Genomic DNA, 26,368 nt, shown 5'->3' on the forward strand with positions numbered 1-26,368 from the left:
ACTTAGCTGCTTTTTTCTTGCCATAATACAAATTCTAACAGTCTATTCAGTAGGGCTATCAGCTGTGTATCTACCAGACTTATGCACAACACAACTGATGGTCCCAACCCCATTTATAAGGAAAGAAACCCCACTTATTAAACCTGACAGGGCACACCTGTGAAGTGAAAACCATTTCCGCTGACTACCTCTTGAAGCTCATCAAGAAAATGCCAAGAGTGTTCAAAGCAGTCATCAAAGCAAAAGGTGGCTACTTTGAAGAACCTAGAATATCAGACATATTTTCAGTTGTTTCACACTTTTTTGTTAAGTATATAATTCCAAATGTGTTAATTCATAGTTTTGATGCCTTCAGTGTCAATGTACAATTTTCATAGTCATGAAAATACAGAAAAATCTTTAAATGAGAAGGTGTGTCCAAACTTTTGGTCTGTACTGTATATGTGACAGTATATAGTATACGGTATATATATGTGACTATGTAGTATACGGTATATATGTTACTGTATAGTACAATATATATATATACACACACACTACAGTATATAGTATACGGTATATATGTGACGGTGTATAGTATACGGTATATATATGTGACTGTGTGTAGTATATGGTGTTTATATATATGTGACTGTGTGTAGTATCTATAATATAACGCTACAAGCGTCCCTCTGTCTGAAGCCTTTATAGACTGCACATGCGCGACGCGCAGTCTGGCTCCAGACAGAAGAACGCATGGAGCCGTTACAAGTAAGAGGAGTGTATGGCACCGGAGATCGCGGTATGCGTAGTCACTGAACACATACCGCGATCTCCAGCGCCATAAGGACATACTTACCTGACCGGGAGTAGGTTGCCGCGGCGCCTCTGTTCTGGCCGGAGGCGGAATGTGGCGTCAGAATCGGCGCATGCAAATAGCGCGCTATCCGGCACCATTTTACTGAAGACATGGCGGTATGGGCACGCGCATACTCCAGCACCACACTCCTCCCCTGGCCTCCTGCCTGGCCACACTACAAGCTGATCCAACTTTGATGTAATGTCCTTAAAACAAGTCAAAATGAGGCTTAGTATTGTGTGTGGCCTCCACGTGCCTGTATGACCTCCCTACAAGGCCTGGGCATGCTCCTGATGAGGTTGCGGATGGTCTCCTGAGGGATCTCCTCCCAGACCTGGACTAAAGCACCCAGAACCCAGGGCCAACCGCACCAGCATATGGTCTCAAAAGGGGTCTGAGGGTCTCATCTCGGTACCTAATGGCAGTCAGGCTACCTCTGGCAAGCAAATGGAGGGCTGTGTGGCCCTCCAAAGAAATGCCACCCCACACCATTACTGACCCACTGCCAAACCGGTCATGCTGAAGGATGTTGCAGGCAGCAGATCGCTCTCCACGGTGTCTCCAGACTCTGTCACGTCTGTCACATGTGCTCAGTGTGAACCTGGTTTTATCTGTGAAGAGCAGAGGGCGCCAGTGGCGACTTTGCCAATCCTGGTGTTCTGTGGCAAATGCCAAAGCGTCCTGCACAGTGTTGGGATGTGAGCACAACCCCCATCTGTGGACATCGGGCCCTGATACCACCCTCATGGAGTCGGTTTCTAACCGTTTGTGCAGACACATGCACATTTGTGGCCTGTGTGTGCTCCTCCTGTTCCTCCTTGCACAAAGGTGGAGGTAGCGGTCCTGCTGCTGAGTTGTTGCCCTCCTAAGGCCCCCTCCACGTCTCCTGGTGTACTGGCCTATCTCCTGGTAGCGCCTCCAGCCTCTGGACACTAAGCTGACAGACACAGCAAACCTTCATGCCACAGCTCGCATTGATGTGCCATCCTGGATGAGCTGCACACTACCTGAGCAACTTCTGTGGGTTGTAGAGTCCTACATAACACATCTGCATCTCTGGCTGCTATGGGCATAAAAGGGGACAAACTTATGGTGTGGCACCCAGGCTCCCCTGACCTCAACCCCATTGAGAACCTCTGGAGCATCATCAAAAGGAGTGTCTATGATGGCGGGAGGCAGTTCACATCTAAGCAACAGCTCTGGGAGGGCATTCTGTCCTCATGCAAAACAATTGAAGCAGAAACGATCCAAAACCTGACAAATTCAATGGACGAGAGAGTTCAGAAGCTCCTTTCGAACAAGGGGTCCTATGTGCAAATGTAACATCACCTAGAATAAAGTTTTGAGTTGAAAACTGTTTGATTTCAGTTTGTAATAACCTGCTAATGCTTATAATTTCAAAAATTACCATTTTTTTGTTCTTTATTAAAATGAAAAGGTTGAAAACTCTGCTGTGCAGAATAATTTGGAACATGCATTTTGAGTGCAGTTTGAGTTTTTTTTTTTTATAAAAATATACTGTTATCATAGGCAGTTTGTACAAAAACCTTTCAATTGTACTCTAATAGTTATTTGACTGGAAAATTACAATGACTGCAATTCATATAGGTAATTTGGGAAAATCTGAGAAAATATTATTTGCATAATAATTTGGAACACAGTGTATATCGTATACTATACACCATCACATTTATATACCATATACTACACAATCACATATATACAGGGTGGTCCAAAAGTAGGTGGACAGAAAGTGTAATAAGGTTATGAAGGGGGAGATTTATCAAACCTGGTGTCAAGTGAAACTGGCTCAGTTGCCCCTTAGTAACCAATCAGATTCCGCTTTTCATTCCTCACAGACTTTTTGGAAAATGAAAGGTGGAATCAATGTTGGTGTCAATGTTTGGGGTGGTATTTCAAGTTTGGGTGTTTTAGGACCAATATTTTTTGATGGAACAGTCACAGGAGATAAGTATCTCGAAATTCTAATGAATCAAGTTGTTCCCCAGTTACAGCAACAGCCTAATTCACATGACCTTTATTTCCAACAAGATGGGGCCCCTCCACATTATTCAAGAGTAGCCCGCGAGTATCTTGATGAAACATTTCCTAATAAATGGATTGGCCGAAGAGGCCCACTTGTTTGGCCGGCACGTTCACCAGACTTGACCCCAATGGATTTTTTCTTTTGGGGAGTACTCAAGGACAAAGTTTATAGTCGAAAAACAAAGAGTGTCAGTGATTTGAGAAATGACATAAGAGATGCATTTCAAGAAATTAATACCCAAAGAGATCCAAAAAAGTTTGTCGAAGCGTAAGAGGCAGACTTCAAAGCTGTGAAAATTGTAATGGAAAACAGTTGGAGCACCTGCGCTGATAAAATGCTAGGGCTTTTGTATTATTGTTCAGAATAAAATGTAATTGTCAATGTTATGCTTGTGTTAGTACATATAATTTTATATATAAATCAAAATAAATGTTATTATTTTCTGGCCACCTACATTTGGACCACCCTGTATATGTGTGTGTGTGTGTATATATATATATACCGTATATTCCGGCGTATAAGACGACTTTTGAAGACTGAAAAATCTTCTGTCTAGTCTGGGGTCGTCTTATACGCCGGTAATGCTTTTGAACTTTCAGAAATTGACATGCGGGGATACTCTGGGGGTGTTAATAAGCTGCCGTGGCCGTATCCCTGCCATGTCGGAGTTAATATAAGGTGGAGGGAGTTAAAATACGGCGGCGGTAGGTCCAGACAGTCAGCGCTTCTGTGCTGAAACTGACACATCGCTGCGTATTCCCAGCTCTGGACACAGCGCAGGGCTTCTGTGCCGACAGCTTTCACTTGTCACAGAAGCGCTGCGCTGTGTCCGGAGCTGGGAAGTTCGCATCGCTTCTGTGACAATATATGAAAAGCCGGCAATTCAGCAGCGGCATAAGCCGGCACCCGACAATTTAGAATAGAAAGAATAGAGCATCACACATAGATTAGATAGATAGAAACATGTCAGTCACATATATATGAAGTACAGTGACAGTATTGCTTACTGTACTTGTCATTTAGTGTAAAGAATTTATTAAAACAAATAATAGTGTTTTCATGCACTGTCTCTTTAAAAAAGCCGGCCGGCAATTCAGCATCTGTACCCGACAATTTATAACAGACAGAATAGAGCTTCACACATAGATTAGATAGATAGAAACATGTCAGTCACATATATATGAAGTACAGTGATAGTGTTGGTTACTGTACTTGTCATTTAGTATTAAAATAAAGGATTTATTATTAAAAAAATTGGCGTGGGGTTCCCCTTAATTTTAGGCTCTAGCGGAGGTTAAGCAGACGACTGGGGCAGATGTTTGAAGCCTGGGAAGGGGGTAATACCCACAGAGCTTCCCAGGCTACTAATATCAGCCCCCAGCTGAATACCTAGTCTTTACTAGCTATTAAAATGGGGAACCCCCCCAAAAAAATGACGTGGGGTCCCCCCTAATTTAATAGCTAGCAAAGGCTAGGCAGACAGCTGGGGGCTGATATTAATAGCCCAGGAAGGGAGCCATGAATATTGGCCCCCTCCCAGGCTAGAAACACCAGCCGTCAGCCGCCCCAGAAATGGCGCATCCATAGGATGCGCCAATTCTGGCACTTAGCCTCGCTCTTCCACGCTGCCCTGGTGCGGTGGCAGGGGGTAATAGGGTTGGGGTTGATGTCAGCTTATAATGCCAGCTGACATCAAGCCCAGGTTAGTAATGGAGAGGCGTCTATAAGACACCCCCATTACTAACCCCATAGTCAAAGTTAAAAGAAAACACAAACACCCAGAATAAAGTCCTTTAATTGAAATAAAGACACAATTCTTTATTGTTCTAAATTAAACCATACTTACCATCACGCCCATTCCAGCTGAAGCCAACGATCTCCTGCAATAAAAGAAAAATAATAAAGCAACCTCATCCTTACCTCTCCATGGTTCCCAGGACAGCTCCAGCTCTGCTACATCGAGATGACAGGCTGGACCGCAGCAGAACGCTGCCATCCAGCCTCTCATCCCGCAGACACTGAGAAGCGCAGGCATGCTTGCGCTCCTCAGTGTCTGGCTGTGACGGCATCCAGATGAGCCGACAATGAACTCAGCTCACCTTCTGGACGTCCGTCACTGACAGCGTGGGAAACTTCTACTGCGCATGCGGGGAGCAGGAGAATTTTCCCACGCTGTCAGTGACGTGCATGAGGTGAGCCGAGTTCATTGGACATGATCTCGGCTCATCTGGATGCCGTCACAGTCAGACACTGAGGAGCACAAGCATGCCTGCGCTTCTCAGTGTCTGCCGCATGGCAAGCTGGATGGCAGCGTTCTGCTGCGGTCCAGCCTGTCATGTGAATGTAGCAGAGCTGGACCGGTCCTGGGAACCATGGAGAGGTAAGGATGAGGTTGCTTTATTATTTTTCTTTTATTGCAGGAGATCGTTGGCTTCAGCTGGAATGGGCGTGATGGTAAGTATGGTTTAATTTAGAACATTAAAAAATTGTGTCTTTATTTCAATTAAAGGACTTTATTCTGGGTGTTGTGTTTTTTTTAATTACTTTACTAGAAATTCATGGCGGTCATGTCTAATATTGGCGTGACCCCATGAATTTCGGGCTTAGGGCCAGCTGATAATGCCAAGCTGGCCCTAACCCCTTTATTACCCAGTGAGCCACCGCACCAGGGCCCTGGATGAGTTGGGTACAGCGCCAGAAGATGGCGCTTCTATGAACGCGCCATTTTCCGGGGTGGCTGCGGACTGCAATTTGCAGCAGGGGGGGCCCAGAAAGCTTGGGCCTCCCTGCGCTGCAGATTCCAGCCCCCAGCTGCCTAGTTGTACCTGGCTGGACACAAAAATAGGGCGAAGCCCCACGTATTTTTTTTTTTTATTATTTCATGAAATAATTAAAAAAAAAAGGGCTTCCCTATATTGTTGTGTCCGGCCAGGTACAAATAGGCAGCTGGTGGTTGGGGGCAGCCCGTTCCTGCCTGCTGTACCTGGCTGGACACAAAAATATGGCGAAGCCCCACGTCAACATTTTTGGGAAAAATTAATTACAAAATTAATAATTTAGGGACTGCATCTTTATTAACCCCTCAATTGTCATTTAGTGTTAAAATAAAGGATTTTTTAAAAAGAAAATTGGCGTGGGATCCACCATCATTATAGTCTCTAGCGGAGGTTAAGCAGACGGCTGGGGCAGATGTTTGAAGTCTGGGAAGGGGGTAATACCCACGGAGCTTCCCAGGCTACTAATATCAGCCCCCAGCTGAATACCTAGCCTTTACTAGCTATTAGAATGGGGGACCCCCCCAAAAAATGACGTGGGGTCCCCCCTATTTTAATATGTTTATGAGTGACAGTTTTCCTGCTATATACCTGCATGTCATAAGAATTTAAATTAAAAAAGGACCATGTTAAATTCAAATCTGTTTTTTTTTAATTTTTACCGGTGTTTGGTATGCGTTGGAAAAGGGGTAGTCTTATACGGTGAATATATCCTAAACTCTATATTTTAACAGGAAAGTAGGGGGGTCGTCTTATACACCAGGTCGTCTTATACGCCGGAATATACGGTATATATATATATATATATATATATATATATATATATACACACATACAATACACACCATTATATATATATATATATATATATATACATACATACACACACCATATACTATACACCGTCACATATATATACACCATATGCTATACACTGTCACACACATTATATATATATATTATATACACCATATACTATACACCGTCACATATATATACACCATATACTATACACAAGTGATTGTATATAGTATATGATATATGTATGTGATGGCATATAGTTTACAGTTAAATGACGTTGGGACACTGATCTCGCGCCACCATTACATAGTGATGGCCCGCATCACATTCAGGTCACTCCAGCCTGGCCCACATGGATTCTGGGTAACAAAACGGGCCATCAAAGCAGGCAAATAGCCACTTTTCACAGATTTGAATAAGTATCTGGTGTTATTCAGGGGTTAAATTACTTTGGGCCACTGATCTCAGACCAGCATTACATACATAGTGATGGCCCATTCTGATGCCCAGAACCCACTTGAGCCAGGCTGGAGTGACCTGAATTTGATGCAGGCCATCGCTCTGTATGTAATGGTGGCGTGAGATCAGTGGCCCAACGTTATTTAACCCATGAAAAACACCAGTTACTTATTCAGATGTGTGAAAAGTGGCTATTTGCCCAGTTTGATGCCCATTCTGATACCCAGAACACATTTGGTCCAGGCTGGAGTGACCTGAATTCGATGTGGGGCACCCTGATCTGTGTGTCTGCAGTGTGTGATCAGATACCTTTAAATAACGCCCTTCAGTGCCCACTTTGATGCCCATTTTTGTGCCAATTTTATAACTTTTGTAGCTGCTTTTAAGCGTATTCACATCAGGGCACCTCGCTGCATTGTATTTTATTATTGTAATTTTTTTTTTGTTATTAAACCTGTAAAAAACAGAAAAAAAGAAATTGGCGAATAAGAAACTTCAGCACTGTACTATGTTGGGCCCATTATACTGTATGTAGGACTATGTTGGGCCATTATATTATATGGAGGACTATGTGGGGCCCATTACACTATGGAGGACTATGTGGGCCCATTACACTGTATGGAGGACTATGTGGGGCCCAATATACTGTATGGAGGACTATGTGGGGCCCAATATACTGTATGGAGGACTATGTGGGGCCCATTATGCTGTATAGAGGACTATGTGGGGCCCATTATGCTGTATGGAGGAATATGTGGGGCCCAATATGCTGTATGGAGGACTATGTGGGGCCCATTATGCTGTATGGAGGACTATGTGGGGCCATTATACTGTATGGAGGACTATGTGGGGCCATTATATTGTATGAAGCACTACGTGGGGCGATTATACTGTATGGAGGACTATGTGGGTCACATTATTCTGTATGGAGGACTATATTTGGGCCATAATACTGTATGGAGGGCTATGTGGGGCCATTATTCTGTATGGAGGACTATGTGGGGCCCATGCATCCTGTATGGAGGACTATGTGGGGCCATTATACTGTATGAATCACTATGTGGGGCCATTATACTGGATGGAGGACTATGTGGGGCCATTATACTGTATGAATCACTATGTGGGGCCATTATACTGTATGAATCACTATGTGGGGCCATTATACTGTATGAATCACTATGTGGGGCCATTATACTGTATGGATAACTCTGTGGGGCCATTATACTGTATGGAGAACTCTGTGGGGCCATTATACTGTATGGAGAACTCTGTGGGGCCATTATACTGTATGGAGAACTCTGTGGGGCCATTATACTGTATGGAGAACTCTGTGGGGCCATTATACTGTATGGAGAACTCTGTGGGGCCATTATACTGTATGGAGAACTCTGTGGGGCCATTATACTGTATGGAGAACTCTGTGGGGCCATTATACTGTATGGAGAACTCTGTGGGGCCATTATACTGTATGGAGAACTCTGTGGGGCCATTATACTGTATGGAGAACTCTGTGGGGCCATTATACTGTATGGAGAACTCTGTGGGGCCATTATACTGTATGGAGAACTCTGTGGGGCCATTATACTGTATGGAGAACTCTGTGGGGCCATTATACTGTATGGAGAACTCTGTGGGGCCATTATACTGTATGGAGAACTCTGTGGGGCCATTATACTGTATGGAGAACTCTGTGGGGCCATTATACTGTATGGAGAACTCTGTGGGGCCATTATACTGTATGGAGAACTCTGTGGGGCCATTATACTGTATGGAGAACTCTGTGGGGCCATTATACTGTATGGAGAACTCTGTGGGGCCATTATACTGTATGGAGAACTCTGTGGGGCCATTATACTGTATGGAGAACTCTGTGGGGCCATTATACTGTATGGAGAACTCTGTGGGGCCATTATACTGTATGGAGAACTCTGTGGGGCCATTATACTGTATGGAGAACTCTGTGGGGCCATTATACTGTATGGAGAACTCTGTGGGGCCATTATACTGTATGGAGAACTCTGTGGGGCCATTATACTGTATGGAGAACTCTGTGGGGCCATTATACTGTATGGAGAACTCTGTGGGGCCATTATACTGTATGGAGAACTCTGTGGGGCCATTATACTGTATGGAGAACTCTGTGGGGCCATTATACTGTAGGGAGGACTATGTGGGGCCATTATACTGTATGGAGAACTCTGTGGGGCCATTATACTGTATGGAGAACTCTGTGGGGCCATTATACTGTATGGAGGACTATGTGGGGCCATTATACTGTATGAATCACTATGTGGGGCCATTATACTGTATGGAGGACTATGTGGGGCCCATACATCCTGTATGGAGGACTATGTGGGGCCATTATACTGTATGGAGGACTATGTGGGGCCATCATACTGTATGGAGGACTATGTGGGGGCCATCATACTGTATGGAGGACTATGTGGGGGCCATCATACTGGATGGAGGACTATGTGGGGGCCATCATACTGGATGGAGGACTATGTGAGGGCCATCATACTGGATGGAGGACTATGTGAGGGCCATCATACTGTATGGAGGACTATGTGGGGGCCATCATACTGTATGGAGGACTATGTGGGGGCCATTATACTGTATGGAGGACTATGTGGGGCCATTATTCTGTATGGAGGACTACGTGGGGCCATTATTCTGTATGGAGGACTACGTGGGGCCATTATTCTGTATGGAGGACTACGTGGGGCCATTATTCTGTATGGAGGTTGGCCCTCGACTTTGTCCAAGCTTTTAATTTTGGCCCTGTGTGTATTTTCAGTTTGATATCACTGGTCGAAAGGGTCAGGATACAGTGATAAATGGCCAGAAGAGGTGTGAGGCAGTGCAAGGATCAGGCCGGTTAGGGCATTTAGAGGGTAATCAGGAGAAATGACAGAATATGGTCAGTTCAGAGCACACAACCTCAGTTTCAATAGGGAAGTACCGTATATTCCGGCGTATAAGACGACTTTTGAAGACTGAAAAATCTTCTGTCTAGTCTGGGGTCGTCTTATACGCCGGTAATGCTTTTGAACTTTCAGAAATTGACATGCGGGGATACTCTGGGGGTGTTAATAAGCTGCCGTGGCCGTATCCCTGCCATGTCGGAGTTAATATAAGGTGGAGGGAGTTAAAATACGGCGGCGGTAGGTCCAGACAGTCAGCGCTTCTGTGCTGAAACTGACACATCGCTGCGTATTCCCAGCGCAGGACACAGCGCAGGACTTCTGTGCCGACAGTTTTCACTTGTCACAGAAGCGGTGCGCTGTGTCCGGAGCAGGGAAGTTCGCATCGCTTCTGTGACAATATATGAAAAGCCGGCAATTCAGCAGCGGCATAAGCCGGCACCCGACAATTTAGAATAGAAAGAATAGAGCATCACACATAGATTAGATAGATAGAAACATGTCAGTCACATATATATGAAGTACAGTGACAGTATTGCTTACTGTACTTGTCATTTAGTGTAAAGGATTTATTAAAACAAACATTAGTGTTTTCATGCACCGTCTCTTTAAAAAAGCCGGCCGGCAATTCAGCATCTGTACTCGACAATTTATAACAGAAAGATAGAGCATCACACATAGATTAGATAGATAGAAACATGTCAGTCACATATATATGAAGTACAGTGACAGTGCTGGTTACTGTACTTGTCATCTAGTGTTAAAATAACGGATTTATTTAAAAAAAAATTGGCGTGGGGTTCCCCTTAATTTTAGTCTCTAGCGGAGGTTAAGCAGACAGCTGGGGCAGATGTTTGAAGCCTGGGAAGGGGGTAATACCCACGGAGCTTCCCAGGCTACTAATATCAGCCCCCAGCTGAATACTTAGCCTTTACTAGCTATTAAAATGGGGGACCCCCCAAAAAAAATGACGTGGGGTCCCCCCTAATTTAATAGCTAGCAAAGGCTAGGCAGACAGCTGGGGGCTGATATTAATAGCCCAGGAAGGGAGCCATGAATATTGGCCCCCTCCCAGGCTAGAAACACCAGCCGTCAGCCGCCCCAGAAATGGCGCATCCATAGGATGCGCCAATTCTGGCACTTAGCCTCGCTCTTCCACGCTTCCCTGGTGCGGTGGCAGGGGGTAATAGGGCTGGGGTTGATGTCAGCTTATAATGCCAGCTGACATCAAGCCCAGGTTAGTAATGGAGAGGCGTCTATAAGACACCCCCATTACTAACCCCATAGTCAAAGTTAAAAAAAACACAAACACCCAGAATAAAGTCCTTTAATTGAAATAAAGACACAATTTTTTAATGTTCTAAATTAAACCATACTTACCATCACGCCCATTCCAGCTGAAGCCAACGATCTCCTGCAATAAAAGTAAAATAATAAAGCAACCTTATCCTTACCTCTCCATGGTTCCCAGGACCGGTCCAGCTCTGCTACATTCACATGACAGGCTGGACCGCAGCAGAACACTGCCATCCAGCCTGTCATCCCGCAGACACTGAGAAGCGCAGGCATGCTTGCGCTCTGCAGTATCTGGCTGTGACGGCATCCAGATGAGCCGACAATGAACTCTGCTCACCTCCTGGACGTCCGTCACTGACAGCGTGGGAAACTTCTACTGCGCATGCGGGGAGCAGGAGAATTTTCCCACGCTGTCAGTGACGTGCATGAGGTGAGCCGAGTTCATTGGACATGATTTCGGCTCATCTGGATGCCGTCACAGTCAGACACTGAGGAGCACAAGCATGCCTGCGCTTCTCAGTGTCTGCCGCATGGCAAGCTGAACGGCAGCGTTCTGCTGCGGTCCAGCCTGTCATGTGAATGTAGCAGAGCTGGACCGGTCCTGGGAACCATGGAGAGGTAAGGATGAGGTTGCTTTATTATTTTACTTTTATTGCAGGAGATCGTTGGCTTCAGCTGGAATGGGCGTGATGGTAAGTATGGTTTAATTTAGAACATTAAAAAATTGTGTCTTTATTTCAATTAAAGGACTTTATTCTGGGTGTTTGTGTTTTTTTTAATTACTTTACTAGAAATTCATGGCAGTCATGTCTAATATTGGCGTGACCCCATGAATTTCGGGCTTAGGGCCAGCTGATAATGCCAAGCTGGCCTTAACCCCTTTATTACCCAGTGAGCCACCGCACCAGGGCCCTGGATGAGTTGGGTACAGCGCCAGAAGATGGCGCTTCTATGAACGCGCCATTTTCCGGGGTGGCTGCGGACTGCAATTTGCAGCGGGGGGGGGCCAGAAAGCTTGGGCCTCCCTGCGCTGCAGATTCCAGCCCCCAGCTGCCTAGTTGTACCTGGCTGGACACAAAAATAGGGCGAAGCCCCACGTCTTTTTTTTTTTAATTATTTCATGAAATAATTAAAAAAAAAAGGGCTTCCCTATATTGTTGTGTCCGGCCAGGTACAAATAGGCAGCTGGTGGTTGGGGGCAGCCCGTTCCTGCCTGCTGTACCTGGCTGGACACAAAAATATGGTGAAGCCCACGTCAACATTTTTGGGAAAAATTAATTACAAAATTAATAATAATTTAGGGACTGCATCTTTATTAACCCCTCAATTGTCATTTAGTGTTAAAATAAAGGATTTTTTAAAAAGAAAATTGGCGTGGGATCCACCATCATTATAGTCTCTAGCGGAGGTTAAGCAGACGGCTGGGGCAGATGTTTGAAGTCTGGGAAGGGGGTAATACCCACGGAGCTTCCCAGGCTACTAATATCAGCCCCCAGCTGAATACCTTGCCTTTACTAGCTATTAGAATGGGGGACCCCCCCAAAAAATGACGTGGGGTCCCCCCTATTTTAATATGTTTATGAGTGACAGTTTTCCTGCTATATACCTGCATGTCATAAGAATTTAAATTAAAAAAAGGACCATGTTAAATTCAAATCTTTTTTTTTTAAATTTTTACCGGTGTTTGGTATGCGTTGGAAAAGGGGTAGTCTTATATGGTGAATATATCCTAAACTCTATATTTTAACAGGAAAGTAGGGGGGTCGTCTTATACACCAGGTCGTCTTATACGCCGGAATATACGGTATTTAAAAGGGAACATTACAGCTGGTACCGGGAGTCATGGAGAAGGTGAATTATATACAGCACCCAGAGCAGGAACAGGCCATCACAATCATCCACTGATTAATTCAGTGCCCAGAGTTTGGAATTGACTAATTAACTAGACAATCTAATTGGCAAAAACTACTGCCAGTCACACAGGGTAAGAGCTGCTGTCGCTGCCCAGTGTCTGTCAGCATCACCAGAAAGAATGGCAGAGCAGGCGCCTGACAAGGCACAGACATCATTTACTTATTCATATCCTACTCCATTTACTTGATCTCTATAAACCAGCAAAGTCTGTGAGGTTCCAGAATTCTTAGATCACACATCCTGGTTTTTCTTTGTTCAGGATTTTGTGCCTTGCATGTTTTTTTGGAAAATAGAGCCTGTCACTTTTGTTGCGTTTTTTCAGTGTTTTTTTCACCACCCAATACTTCCTATGGGTGAAAAATCGCTGAAAAAATGCACCAAAAGTTTTTTCAGCGTTTTTGATGCCAAAATAGAATGGTTTTTTTTTACTGTACATGCATAAAAAGAGACAAAAAGACAGTGAAAAAAAACGCACCAAAAAAATCACCAAAACTGCAAAAAAAATCCTGAAAAAAACTCCCTTGAGAGATCAAGTTTTGATGCAGAAAATTGACGCCAAAAAAAATAGCTCAGCACTGACTGCTCGCTTCTTGCTGTAACGGCAAAACAATTCAATTTAGAAAACCATCGGTGACCGAGGTTGAGGAAAGAGGTTGGACCCGTTTTCATTTTAGAGACACTGAGAAAATGATTTTAAAAAGTTGCCTTAAATCACACATTGCTGGAGTGTTGTAACATGCCATAAAGGCCGTGGAGGCAGGAAGGTAAGCAAACCAGGGATTGGGTTTCATTCCAAGAAAAGCAAAGTTAATTGAAGCGTTTCTTCCTTCACAGTCTAATGCTGCCATACTAAACGTTTATTAATGAAAACAAGGTGGACTCATCTCAGGAATATCTGGATCAAACTATTACCTGTTTACTTAAGATGCATTAATTGCCACAGAAATAGCAGTAATGGAAGCCATCACTACTTCTTAAAGAGGACCTGTCACAATTTTTCTTGTTGAACTGGACACACAATGTTTGGCTTTATTCACACATCAGTATTTCAACGCCAAAACCAGGAGTGTCTACAAAACACAACAGGTGTCAATCTTTGCATTTTAGTTTTTCTCTGTTCCACTCCTGGTTTAGGCATACAAACACTGACGCAGAATACTGACCAGATACTGACGTGTGAATGAGGCTTCATAGACAGTGATCTGACCGGAGATGCAGCTTATACGCCAAAATGTGAGATGACGGGTGGCAGGGTATAAACTGGACTGTCAACTTATCACCCGCAGAATTTACATTAAAGGGGTTGTCCGCTACTAGGACAACCCCTGTTCGTACCCCTCACTGGGCTCCTATAAAATATATAGTCCCCTCCCGTGCTGGAGCCGTTTCAGCGGAGTCAGTACTCTCGGTCCTGGGGCTGTGATGCGGTGGAATGACACATGGTGTCTGGCGCCCAAGCAGCGCTGGCGTCTCTGTCTCCGCCGTCGTACGAATTGAACATGAAGAGGAAGCCCAGGCTGCGACTGATCTCTGACTTCCTCTTCATGTTCAATTCGTACGAAGGCGGAGACAGACGTTGGTTGGGCGCCGGGCTCCCATGTCACAACAACAGAACCGTAGACCAGGGGAGAACGACTGCCGACACTACTGGAATGGCGCTGGCACAAGAGGTGAGTATAAGGTTTTTTATTTTATCGGGGCCAAGTGTGGGGGATGACAAGGAGTTGTTGCTAATCTGTCTGGTCCCAGCATTGGGCCCCACCTGATCAGGAAGTTATCGCCTATTCCATGGACAGGTAATAACTTGTGTTAATCAGACAACCCCTTTAGGCTGTGTGCCCACGATGCGGATTTAATGCATTTCTGCGGCGGCATTTCCGGAGCGAAAACGCATTCAAATCGCTTGTTACGATAATCCGCATGTGCTGTACACATGCTGCGGAAAAATCTGCAGCACAACCAATTTGGGCGCGATTGTGCAGCGAAATTGCGCCCATTGACTTGCATTGAACTGCATAAAATCCGTATGTATAGATTTATACATGCGGACTTTATGCGGTTCAATGCGCAGATGGTACCCGTGTTGGGAGAAGAGGAGACTCTCATCCGATCCAGGTACCATCGTACCCGCAAGTTAAAAAAGAATATAAAGTAAAAAATAAAAAAAATTATTCATACTCACCTCTCCGGCGTCCCCCAGTCTGCTTCCGGCGGTGTCCTCTCTGCTCGGCAGCCCGCGGTGTACTGGCACGACTTGCGGTGACGTCAGCGGTCGCATGACCATCAGCTGATTAAATTACATCACCACAGGTCCTGCCAGTACACCGCGGGCTGCCGAGCAGAGAGGACGCCACCGGGAGCAGACCGGGGGACGCCGGAGAGGTGAGTATAAGGTTTTTTTTTTTACTTTTTAATTCTTTTTTTTTAGTATAGATGCACCATTTGAAAGAAGAACTCTCCTCATAAGTTGGTCACACAATATAAATCCATGCCAGTTGATGGATTTATATTGTGTGACCACCTTATATTGTCAAGCCCTTTTCCGAATGCATTTGAGTGATGCTCAAAATAGCTTGGAAAACCGCTTGAAAAAACGCATGTAAAAACGCTTAAAAAATACATGTAAAATCGGCATGTGTTTTTTCTGCCAGGGAGAGGAAAAAACGCTCAGGAAATTTCTGCTTCAAATCTGCATCGTGGGCACAAACCCATAAAACTCTCTTTTTTGTCTGAACACCCACTGAAGTACCAATCTGCATAGGGGCAGTAAAATGAGGAACAAATGTATATTTCTTTCCAGGTTTCGGCTAAGTATTTGACTGTTGACCTATAATGTTGTTACCATGCAACACCTTGTATTCTTTACTATAGTTAATCTTATCAATGACATGGGAAAAATAACCTTTGCCCTTCTCCAGTTAACCTTTAACTAGAAAAATAAGAGTATCACTTGTCTTACAGAAAGGATATCATGATATTAACCTCTAGGGCCAGGTTCACACTGCAGTTTGGCTTTGACACATTTTCCATTTTATTATAGCCTGAAAAGAAATTCTAAAAACAGCAAAAATATACTAGAAGTATTCTCCTATTAGCAGCCACTCGTGGCTTTCTGCTAAAAAGAAAAAAAAACAGCGTTAACTGGACTGTGTGAACAAGGTCAGGAAATCACAAAACTAAAGATACAATTATGCGGTAACTCGCTAACATTTGGGGAGTGGTTCAAATGGAACAAAAAAATGCTTCTTTTTTCTGTGGCATGTCCGGTATTTCTTGTAGTGAACATGTGGCCGATATATGTAGGATGAGCCTAGAAGGCCTGACATTTCCACTACAGTATGGAGGGTTCAAGTTTGCTTTTCACACAGAGGTGACATTACAGATTCTGGAGGAACATGTAAAAGTTTTACGTTTCATCTGAGTCTGAGTACTGATGACACAATAAAAACCTGCAGCTAATGTTCATCAGAACGCCCAACAATGACAAAGTCTGTACAGAAGACAGAGATCCAGCATTGCGGTGGTTCATCCTGCACATACAACCTGCAGCAGTCAGCGAAAACGAACATGTAGAAAAAGATACAGGCGTCACACTATCCGAACAAGTACAAAAAGATCCAGGCACCACACTATCCGAACAAGTACAAAAAGATCCAGGCACCACACTATCCGAACAAGTACAAAAAAATCCAGGCACCACACTATCCGAACAAGTACAAAAAGATCCCGCACCACACTATCCGAACAAGTACAAAAAGATCCAGGCACCACACTATCCGAACAAGTACAAAAAGATCCAGGCACCACACTATCCGAACAAGTACAAAAAGATCCAGGCACCACACTATCCGAACAAGTACAAAAAGATCCAGGCACCACACTATCCGAACAAGTACAAAAAGATCCAGGCACCACACTATCCGAACAAGTACAAAAAGATCCAGGCACCACACTATCCGAACAAGTACAAAAAGATCGAGGCACCACACTATCCGAACAAGTACAAAAAGATCGAGGCACCACACTATCCGAACAAGTACAAAAAGATCGAGGCACCACACTATACGAACAAGTACAAAAAGATCGAGGCACCACACTATACGAACAAGTACAAAAAGATCCAGGCACCACACTATCCGAACAAGTACAAAAAGATCGAGGCACCACACTATACGAACATGCACAAAAAGATCCAGGCACCACACTATCGGAACAAGCGCAAAAATATACAGACACCACACTAAACGAACATGCACAAAAATGTTTAGACGCCACACTATCCGAACAAGTGCAAACAGGTTCAGGCACCACACTATCCAAACATGTGCAAAAAGGTCCAGGCTCCACACTATCCGAACATGTGTAAAACGATACAGGCACCACACTATCCGAACAAGTACAAAACAATACAGGCACCACACTGTCTGAACATGTACAAACAGGTTCAGGCGCCACACTATCCAAACATGTACAAAAAGGTCCAGGCGCCACACTATCCAAACATGTACAAAGAGGTCCAGGCACCACACTATCCAAACATGTGCAAAAAGGTCCAGGCTCCACACTATCCGAACATGTACAAAAGACACAGGCGCCACACTATCCGAACAAGGCCAAAAAGGTTCAGGTGCCACACTATCCGAACAAGGCCAAAAAGGTTCAGGTGCCACACTATCCGAACAAGGCCAAAATGGTTCAGGTGCCACACTATCCGAACAAGGCCAAAAAGGTTCAGGTGCCACACTATCCGAACAAGGCCAAAAAGGTTCAGGTGCCACACTATCCGAACAAGGCCAAAATGGTTCAGGTGCCACACTATCCGAACAAGGCCAAAATGGTTCAGGTGCCACACTATCCGAACAAGGCCAAAAAGGTTCAGGTGCCACACTATCCGAACAAGGCCAAAATGGTTCAGGTGCCACACTATCCGAACAAGGCCAAAAAGGTTCAGGTGCCACACTATCCGAACAAGGCCAAAATGGTTCAGGTGCTATGATGAACCCGTAGCCGCCATCTTGGTAATGATAAATCATATCCAGGGATGGCCACACTTCAGCAGCCCCCACCCTTGGGACCTTCTGTTAAAACGTCAACTAGATAGTTTCCACCTAATCCAGGCTCCTGTAAGATAAGAAGCCCCAGGGCCTACTTAACACTTGAATGCTAGGAGCTTCAAAGACTTCGAGAGGAAACACAGCTAGCAGGGGGGGTGCTTCGTCCATCTGTAACTGACCATTTGTCCCATAGGACTAGTTTCTTTGTCTGTCACCAGCATGGAGGCATAAGATATAGAAACATGAATAGTACACGCATGTTGCGTGGGATGGGCCAATAAAAAAATATCACGGCGTCCCGGAGCCATTGCGCACACAAGCCTCCGCGGTAGACGTTTGTACGTGCTCTGGAAGCCAAGATAGAGCGCTGAGCCATTCCTGAGGACCGTATGGTATCATAATGGATATCAAAAGGTCGGTTACGACGGCCCGAATCCATGGGAACCCCTGGGGGTATCATGAGACCATCCCAGAAGAAGTTATTGGGTTCCATAGAATTTGGGCTTCTGATCGAAGTTAGACCTGAGGGTGGAGACTGAGCCAGCTGACCTCACCAGCAGTGGGCGGGACGGGGCAGGTAAGATAGCAGGACAGACAAGAGATCAGGCAGTCTTGACCCAAGAGTGGTGTGCTGAACATCTGAGCACCAGCTGAGGCCACCAAGGGGAGGAGCAGTTTGACCATGCGGTGGTAGGCCTCAGCCTGTAACAAAGAACCGTGCCTGCGACCGCAGAATCCTCTCCCTGCGTCACAAGAAAATCAAGAAACCGGTAACTGATATGCTGTGGTGATTCTGTGTGTTGTATTCCATTGTTGTATAGTTTAGCCTGACCTTATACCTGTGTATATTTAGTTGTATATCGTGTATCTAGTGTATTATTATAATCAATTACCTCAAGTAATTGTGGGCCTGCCTTTTATTCTGCATAACGAACGCACGTCCGTGTGAGCTCGGCTCAAGCCAAAAACGCTACCCAGGGTTGGTTCCTGACCCGATATAGGCCCATTCACGGACTGGGCGTATATCTAAAATAGGGACTGGTGGCAGCATACCAACTGGAGATTGGGGAAGGCTGGTAGTGACGGTCGGAGGTTCAGATATATATATTCCTGGCGCGGCCAAGGAAGATATATATACCGCCCTCACTACAGAGGGCCCCGATACCCAGTAGGTTACAGGACAGTCTCTCTGGCAACCGCTTATCCTAGGTGCAGTTCCCTGACTGACCTGAGGCTAAGAGGGCGCTAGCGAGTTGTGCTGTGTAGTGACGTTACGGTTTAGTGACGTTGAAGGGATAACACTCTACCGTGTTCCCTGCGCTGGTTGCAGCTTCCTGGCACTACTTTCTCTAGGTGCAGTACCTTGACTGACCTGAGAGGTAAGGGGGCGCCAGAGAGCTGCACCCACCGGCCGGCTTTCATCACATTGGTGGCAGAGCGGTGGGATTGCAGAATAATAGTGTTGTGGGACCCCTACTCCCAGGCACCTCAGGGAGCCAGTCCCCAGTATACGGTCCCGCAGTGGGCTGCCCACCACCTACCCAGCCCAGCCTGTCCAGATCACAAGCCCTTTTACAAGCGGCTATGGCAAGTCTCCAGTCTCATGGCGATGCCGTCTACAAAACCCTCCTGGCGGCATCAGAGAAGGCAGCGGAGGAGGAGCGTGCAGAGCGGGCTGTGGAGCGGGCTGCAGAGCGTGCAGAGCGAGCTGCGGAGCGCCAGCACCGACTGGACCTGGCCCAGTGGGGGCTTCCGCTAGAGCAACCAACCCATCAGGAGACCAAGTCGTCCAAAGTCCGAGCTGAGGACTTCCCTCTACTGGAGAAGGATGGGGACCTGGACTCCTTTCTGGTGGCATTTGAACGGACCTGTCTTCAGCACCATCTGGCCCGGGATCAGTGGGCCAGATACCTGACCCCCCGTTTGAGGGGTAAGTCCCTGGATGCCTTGGGGGACTTACCTGCCGGGGAGGTACAGAACTACGACTGCATCAAGCGGGCCCTGATCCGGCAGTACAACCTCACTCCCGAGTCGTACCGCCAGAAGTTCCGGAGCCTGCTGCGTGGCCCCAAGGACACCTGGACCGATCATATGCGGGCGCTGTTGAGAGCCGCAGAGCACTGGACCTCGGGTCTAGCGCTTACTACCCGCCAGGAGGTCCAGGAACTGTTCGTCACGGAGCAGTTCTTGTGGAACTGCCCAGAGGACCTCCGACAGTTCCTCCGTGACCGAAAACCAACAGGGGCTTCTGCTACAGCCGCCCTGGCAGACGAGTATGCCAATAACAGGGCGCCTGAGCTGAAGAAGTCTGCCAGCAGCACCTGGAGAGGGGGTAAGCCCAATCATGCCCCTGTTTCCCCGGCCCCTAGAACACAAGGGGTGTATCCCCCTGTTGCCCTCTCCAGGCAAGGACCAGACGTAAGACGTTGTCATCTATGCAACAAACCAGGACACTTTAGGGCTGAGTGTCCCCAGCGCCAAAAGACCCCATCCCAGTCCCAGAGAGCGCCCAATGTTTTGTGTGTGGGAGGGGGTGGTGGTAGGTCCCTGGACAACATCCAACCCGTCACCATAGGCCGTTCTGCGGTCATGGGACTGCGGGACACTGGCGCTGAACGAACACTGGTACGGCCTGAGGTGGTGTCCCCCCAGGACTTGGTACCAGGAAAGACTCTTTCCGTCTCCGGGGTTGGAGGCGTGGAGCCGGCACTTCCCGTTGCCATGGTGTATTTGGACTGGGGTGCCGGGAGGGGGATGCGGGAGGTGGGAGTAACGCCAAATATTCCCGCAAATGTTTTATTAGGGACCGACTTGGGGCGTCTAGTATCGCAGTATGTACCCTCTGAACCCCCAAGTTTGGCCCCCCAAGAGTGTATTGATTTGTCTGCTGCTAATGCCAACCATGTTGTATGTAGTGTGCGTCCTTGCTGAGGAGGAGGGAGTGAAACCTGAGGGTAACACCTGCACAGACACAACACAAACAGGGTTAGTGAAAGCAGGTGGGGAGTGTGGGGATGCCCGCAGAGGTGCTCAGCCGGCGTGCCGTGACCTCTTGTCCTCCGGTGAGGGAGGGGGCGGGCAGGATTCTGTAGAGGGAAGCTCAGGGATGGAGAGGGGGGCAGCTACCGGCAGTGTAGGGCTCCCAGGGGTATCCAGGCTGCTGAGTATAGGCCCACTGCAGGGGGAGGAACAGGCCATGGGGGGTGGGGGTGTCCCAAGAGAGGAGCCGCCAGGTAAGACCCCAGGGCAGGAGTTCCCCACATCCGAGATGTCCAAAGGCCTAGGAAGCCTGCCTGATCGGGCGGCTTGGTCAGAAACAGAGGGGAAGCGGGCACTACCCACGGTCACAGCGGTCATAGCCGCTGTCACCAGGAGTGGGAGCGCCGGAGCCCAAGGAGCCTTGCAGAGGTCCGACGGCTTCCCCACTTCTGACCAAGTGTCTGCCGGGTCAGACAGCGGCCAGGTGACATGCCCGGAGGGGCTGACGGAGGATGTGGCAGTTTCGTCGATTCTGGCCACATCAAGTCAGGAATTTCAGGCTGCGTTGGAAGCAGACGACAGCCTGAAAGCTCTCAAGGAACAGGCGGCACAGCCTCCCATGGAGTCAGACTGCGAGCGTGTGGTCTGGGACCAGGGACGGCTGTACCGGGTAACGGTCCAGCAGGGTTCACCGGAGGCGTGGCCCAGGGACCGACAGTTAGTGGTACCCTATCCGTTCAGGGCGGAATTGTTGCGGATCGCACACGAGATTCCGATGGCCGGACACCTAGGGATCGCTAAAACCAAGGCCAGGATAGCTCAGCATTTCTACTGGCCTGGGATGGGAGCCGCGGTGGGTGCCTACTGCCGTTCGTGTGACACCTGTCAGAGGGTGGGGAAGGCGGGGCCGCGCCCCAAAGCCCCACTGGTAACTCTGCCAATCATCGAAGAGCCTTTCTCGAGGGTCGCTGTGGATCTTATTGGACCTCTGTCCACTCCCAGCCACTCCGGGAAATGCTTCATACTCACGGTAGTGGACTATGCCACCCGGTACCCGGAAGCGGTAGCTTTGTCGTCCATTCGGGCCGACAAGGTGGCTACCGCCTTACTGGAGATCTTCTCCAGAGTGGGTTTCCCCCAGGAAATGCTCACCGACCGAGGGACCCAGTTCATGTCGCGGCTGATGGAGTCCCTCTGTAAGCAAATGCAGGTGCAACATCTGGTGGCCAGCCCATATCACCCACAGACTAATGGCCTGTGTGAGCGGTTCAATGGCACCTTAAAGCAGATGCTTAAGATGTTGGTCGACTCCCACGGGAGAGACTGGGAGCGTTACCTCCCACACCTCCTATTTGCTTACCGAGAGGTTCCGCAGGCCTCAACGGGGTTCTCCCCCTTTGAGCTCCTGTACGGGCGACGGGTACGGGGCCCCCTGGCTCTGGTGAAGGAAGCATGGGAAGGGGATTTGGCCACCCCCGAGGTGTCGGTCATCGAGTATGTCGTGCGCCACCGGGACAGGATGATGGCCTTGGCAAAGCTGGTGCAGGACAATATGGCCCAGGCCCAGGCCAACCAGAAGCGGTGGTACGACCAGAATGCTTGTGAGAGGACCTACCAGGTGGGTCAAAAGGTGTGGGTACTGGTCCCCGTACCACAGAACAAGCTTCAGGCAGCCTGGGAAGGTCCCTACTTCGTGCACCAGAAACTCAACGCCGTCACCTATCTGGTCACCCTGGATCACGCCCGTGGAAGGAGGAAGGCCTTCCACGTGAACATGATGAAGGCTCATCATGAGCGGGAAGCGACTGCCCACCCAGTGTGCAACCTTCCCGAGGAAGGAGAGACAGAAACCCTCCTGGATCTGCTCACCCAAGCCAAGGCGGGTGGGTCCATCGAGGATGTGGGGGTTGGCCACCAGCTCACGGAGGACCAACGGTCCCAGCTGGGGACCGCCCTGCACCCCTTCCGGGGGCTGTTCAGCAGCCTGCCCGGAAGGACTGAGATGGCTGTCCACGACGTGGACACTGGCGATCACCCGCCGATCCGGCGTTCAGCATATCGGGTCTCTTTCGAGGTGCAGGGAAACATGCGCCAAGAGATAGACGAGATGCTGAAGCTGGGGGTGATCCAGGCATCCAGCAGCGCGTGGGCCTCGCCTGTAGTCCTCGTTCCAAAAAAGGACCGAACTACACGGTTCTGCGTGGACTACCGGGGGCTCAACGCTGTAACGGCCACCGATGCGTTCCCCATACCACGCATCGATGACCTGCTCGATCGGATGGCCGGGGCTAAGTACCTGACCATCATGGATCTGAGCCGGGGGTACTGGCAGATTCCTCTGACCCCCGCGGCAAGGGAACGCTCTGCCTTTATCACCCCTTTTGGACTGTACGAGTCCACAGTGATGCCATTCGGCATGAAGAATGCCCCTGCCACTTTTCAGCGGATGGTCAATACGCTGCTTGAGGGACTTAAAGGGTACGCGGCTGCGTACTTGGACGATATTGCAGTCTTCAGTCCCACTTGGGAGGATCACCTAGAGCTCCTGCGGCAGGTGCTCGGTCGGATCCACCGGGCAGGCTTGACCATCAAGCCGGAAAAGTGCCAGCTGGGCATGAGTGAGGTCCTCTTCCTGGGTCACCGGGTAGGCGGGGGGGTTCTGAAGCCAGAACCTGGGAAAGTGGATGCCATCGAATCCTGGCCCACTCCTAGGACCAAAAAGCAGGTGATGTCCTTCTTGGGGACCGCCGGGTACTATAGGAGGTTCGTCCCACACTATAGCACCCTGGCCAAGCCCTTGACGGACCTCACCAAGAAGAAGCTGCCCGTCGCAGTCGACTGGACAGTCGCCTGCGAGACAGCTTTCGGGGCACTCAAGGCCGCCCTAAGTAGCTCCCCTGTACTGCAAGCTGCCGACTTCGACCGGCCGTTTGTGGTACAGACCGACGCCAGTGACTTTGGCCTCGGTGCTGTGCTAAGTCAGGTCAACACGACAGGCCAGGAACATCCTGTCTTGTACCTGAGCAGGAAGCTACTGCCCCGGGAGGTGGCTTACTCCACGGTGGAAAAAGAATGCCTGGCAATTGTATGGGCCCTGCAGCGTCTGCAGCCCTACTTGTACGGGAGCCATTTCACCGTGGAGACGGACCACAACCCCCTCAGCTGGTTACACACGGTCTCTGGGTCGAATGGCAGGTTGCTACGCTGGAGCCTCGCTCTCCAGCAGTACCACTTCTCCATTCGCCACAGAAGAGGCCGTGACCACGTTAACGCTGACGGGTTATCCCGGCAAGGGGAGGGTGCAGAAGGAGGCACGGGGGAACACAGGAATGTGCTACCCCCTCGCGCCCTCGTATAGGGGGAGGTGTGATGAACCCGTAGCCGCCATCTTGGTAATGATAAATCATATCCAGGGATGGCCACACTTCAGCAGCCCCCACCCTTGGGACCTTCTGTTAAAACGTCAACTAGATAGTTTCCCCCCCATCCAGGCTCCTGTAAGATAAGAAGCCCCAGGGCCTACTTAACACTTGAATGCTAGGAGCTTCAAAGACTTCGAGAGGAAACACAGCTAGCAGGGAGGGTGCTTCGTCCATCTGTAACTGACCATTTGTCCCATAGGACTAGTTTCTTTGTCTGTCACAAGCATGGAGGCATAAGATATAGAAACATGAATAGTACACGCATGTTGCGTGGGATGGGCCAATAAAAAAATATCACGGCGTCCCGGAGCCATTGCGCACACAAGCCTCCGCGGTAGACGTTTGTACGTGCTCTGGAAGCCAAGATAGAGCGCTGAGCCATTCCTGAGGACCGTATGGTATCATAATGGATATCAAAAGGTCGGTTACGGCGGCCCGAATCCATGGGAACCCCTGGGGGTATCATGAGACCATCCCAGAAGAAGTTATTGGGTTCCGTAGAATTTGGGCTTCTGATCGAAGTTAGACCTGAGGGTGGAGACTGAGCCAGCTGACCTCACCAGCAGTGGGCGGGACGGGGCAGGTAAGATAGCAGGACAGACAAGAGATCAGGCAGTCTTGACCCAAGAGTGGTGTGCTGAACATCTGAGCACCAGCTGAGGCCACCAAGGGGAGGAGCAGTTTGACCATGCGGTGGTGGGCCTCAGCCTGTAACAAAGAACCGTGCCTGCGACCGCAGAATCCTCTCCCTGCGTCACAAGAAAATCAAGAAACCGGTAACTGATATGCTGTGGTGATTCTGTGTGTTGTATTCCATTGTTGTATAGTTTAGCCTGACCTTATACCTGTGTATATTTAGTTGTATATCGTGTATCTAGTGTATTATTATAATCAATTACCTCAAGTAATTGTGGGCCTGCCTTTTATTCTGCATAACGAACGCACGTCTGTGTGAGCTCGGCTCAAGCCAAAAACGCTACCCAGGGTTGGTTCCTGACCCGATATAGGCCCATTTACGGACTGGGCGTATATCTAAAATAGGGACTGGTGGCAGCATACCAACTGGAGATTGGGGAAGGCTGGTAGTGACGGTCGGAGGTTCAGATATATATATTCCTGGCGCGGCCAAGGAAGATATATATACCGCCCTCACTACAGAGGGCCCCGATACCCAGTAGGTTACAGGACAGTCTCTCTGGCAACCGCTTATCCTAGGTGCAGTTCCCTGACTGACCTGAGGCTAAGAGGGCGCTAGCGAGTTGTGCTGTGTAGTGACGTTACGGTTTAGTGACGTTGAAGGGATAACACTCTACCGTGTTCCCTGCGCTGGTTGCAGCTTCCTGGCACTACTTTCTCTAGGTGCAGTACCTTGACTGACCTGAGAGGTAAGGGGGCGCCAGAGAGCTGCACCCACCGGCCGGCTTTCATCACAGGTGCCACACTATTAGAACATGTACAGGCACCACACTATCTACTCTACGACACTGGGGCAGATTCATCAGAAGGTCGTCCGCACCAGCAGCTGGTCACACGGGTAGAGGTAGTACAAGTGCGGTCGCCAAGATGTGTATATCCCATCATGGAGCACTAACAAGCGCTCACAACAGATATACAAGTTCTTCTCAGTAAATTAGAATATCATCAAAAAGCCATAATCATCAACATTAACAGAAATAAACACTTGAAATAGATCACTCTGTTTGTAATGACTCTATATAAAGTTTCACTTTTTGTATTGAAGAACTGAAATAAATTAACTTTTTGATGATATTCTAATTTTGTGAGAAGCACATGTATACATCAGGGAGCACAAAAGAGAACCGGTCAGCCGAAGAGGAGACTAGGCGGCTCCGCCGAGCG

General features: G+C 48.1%; 2 protein-coding genes across 3 annotated transcripts in view; one reads left to right on the forward strand and one right to left on the reverse strand.

The window, feature by feature from the left end:
* The window catches only part of LOC141172401 (myosin-10-like), a 247,307-nt gene that overhangs the window by 213,715 nt on the left and 7,224 nt on the right, over positions 1-26,368 (reverse strand). The window lies entirely within an intron of this gene.
* MPV17L (MPV17 mitochondrial inner membrane protein like) overlaps positions 18,699-26,368 on the forward strand; it is a 94,287-nt gene continuing 86,617 nt past the window's right edge. The window contains exon 1 of one of the 2 annotated variants that reach the window (XM_073656574.1): positions 18,699-18,877. The gene's annotated coding sequence lies outside the window, so the exon portion shown is untranslated. Of the gene's footprint in view, positions 18,878-25,095; positions 25,285-26,368 lie in introns of those variants that run through there. The other variant, XM_073656572.1, reaches the window with a different exon arrangement.

This window comes from Phyllobates terribilis, unplaced genomic scaffold (assembly GCF_046119375.1).
Source record: "Phyllobates terribilis strain yellow unplaced genomic scaffold, ASM4611937v1 Scaffold_12__6_contigs__length_324123572, whole genome shotgun sequence".
Taxonomy (NCBI): Eukaryota; Metazoa; Chordata; class Amphibia; order Anura; family Dendrobatidae; genus Phyllobates; species Phyllobates terribilis.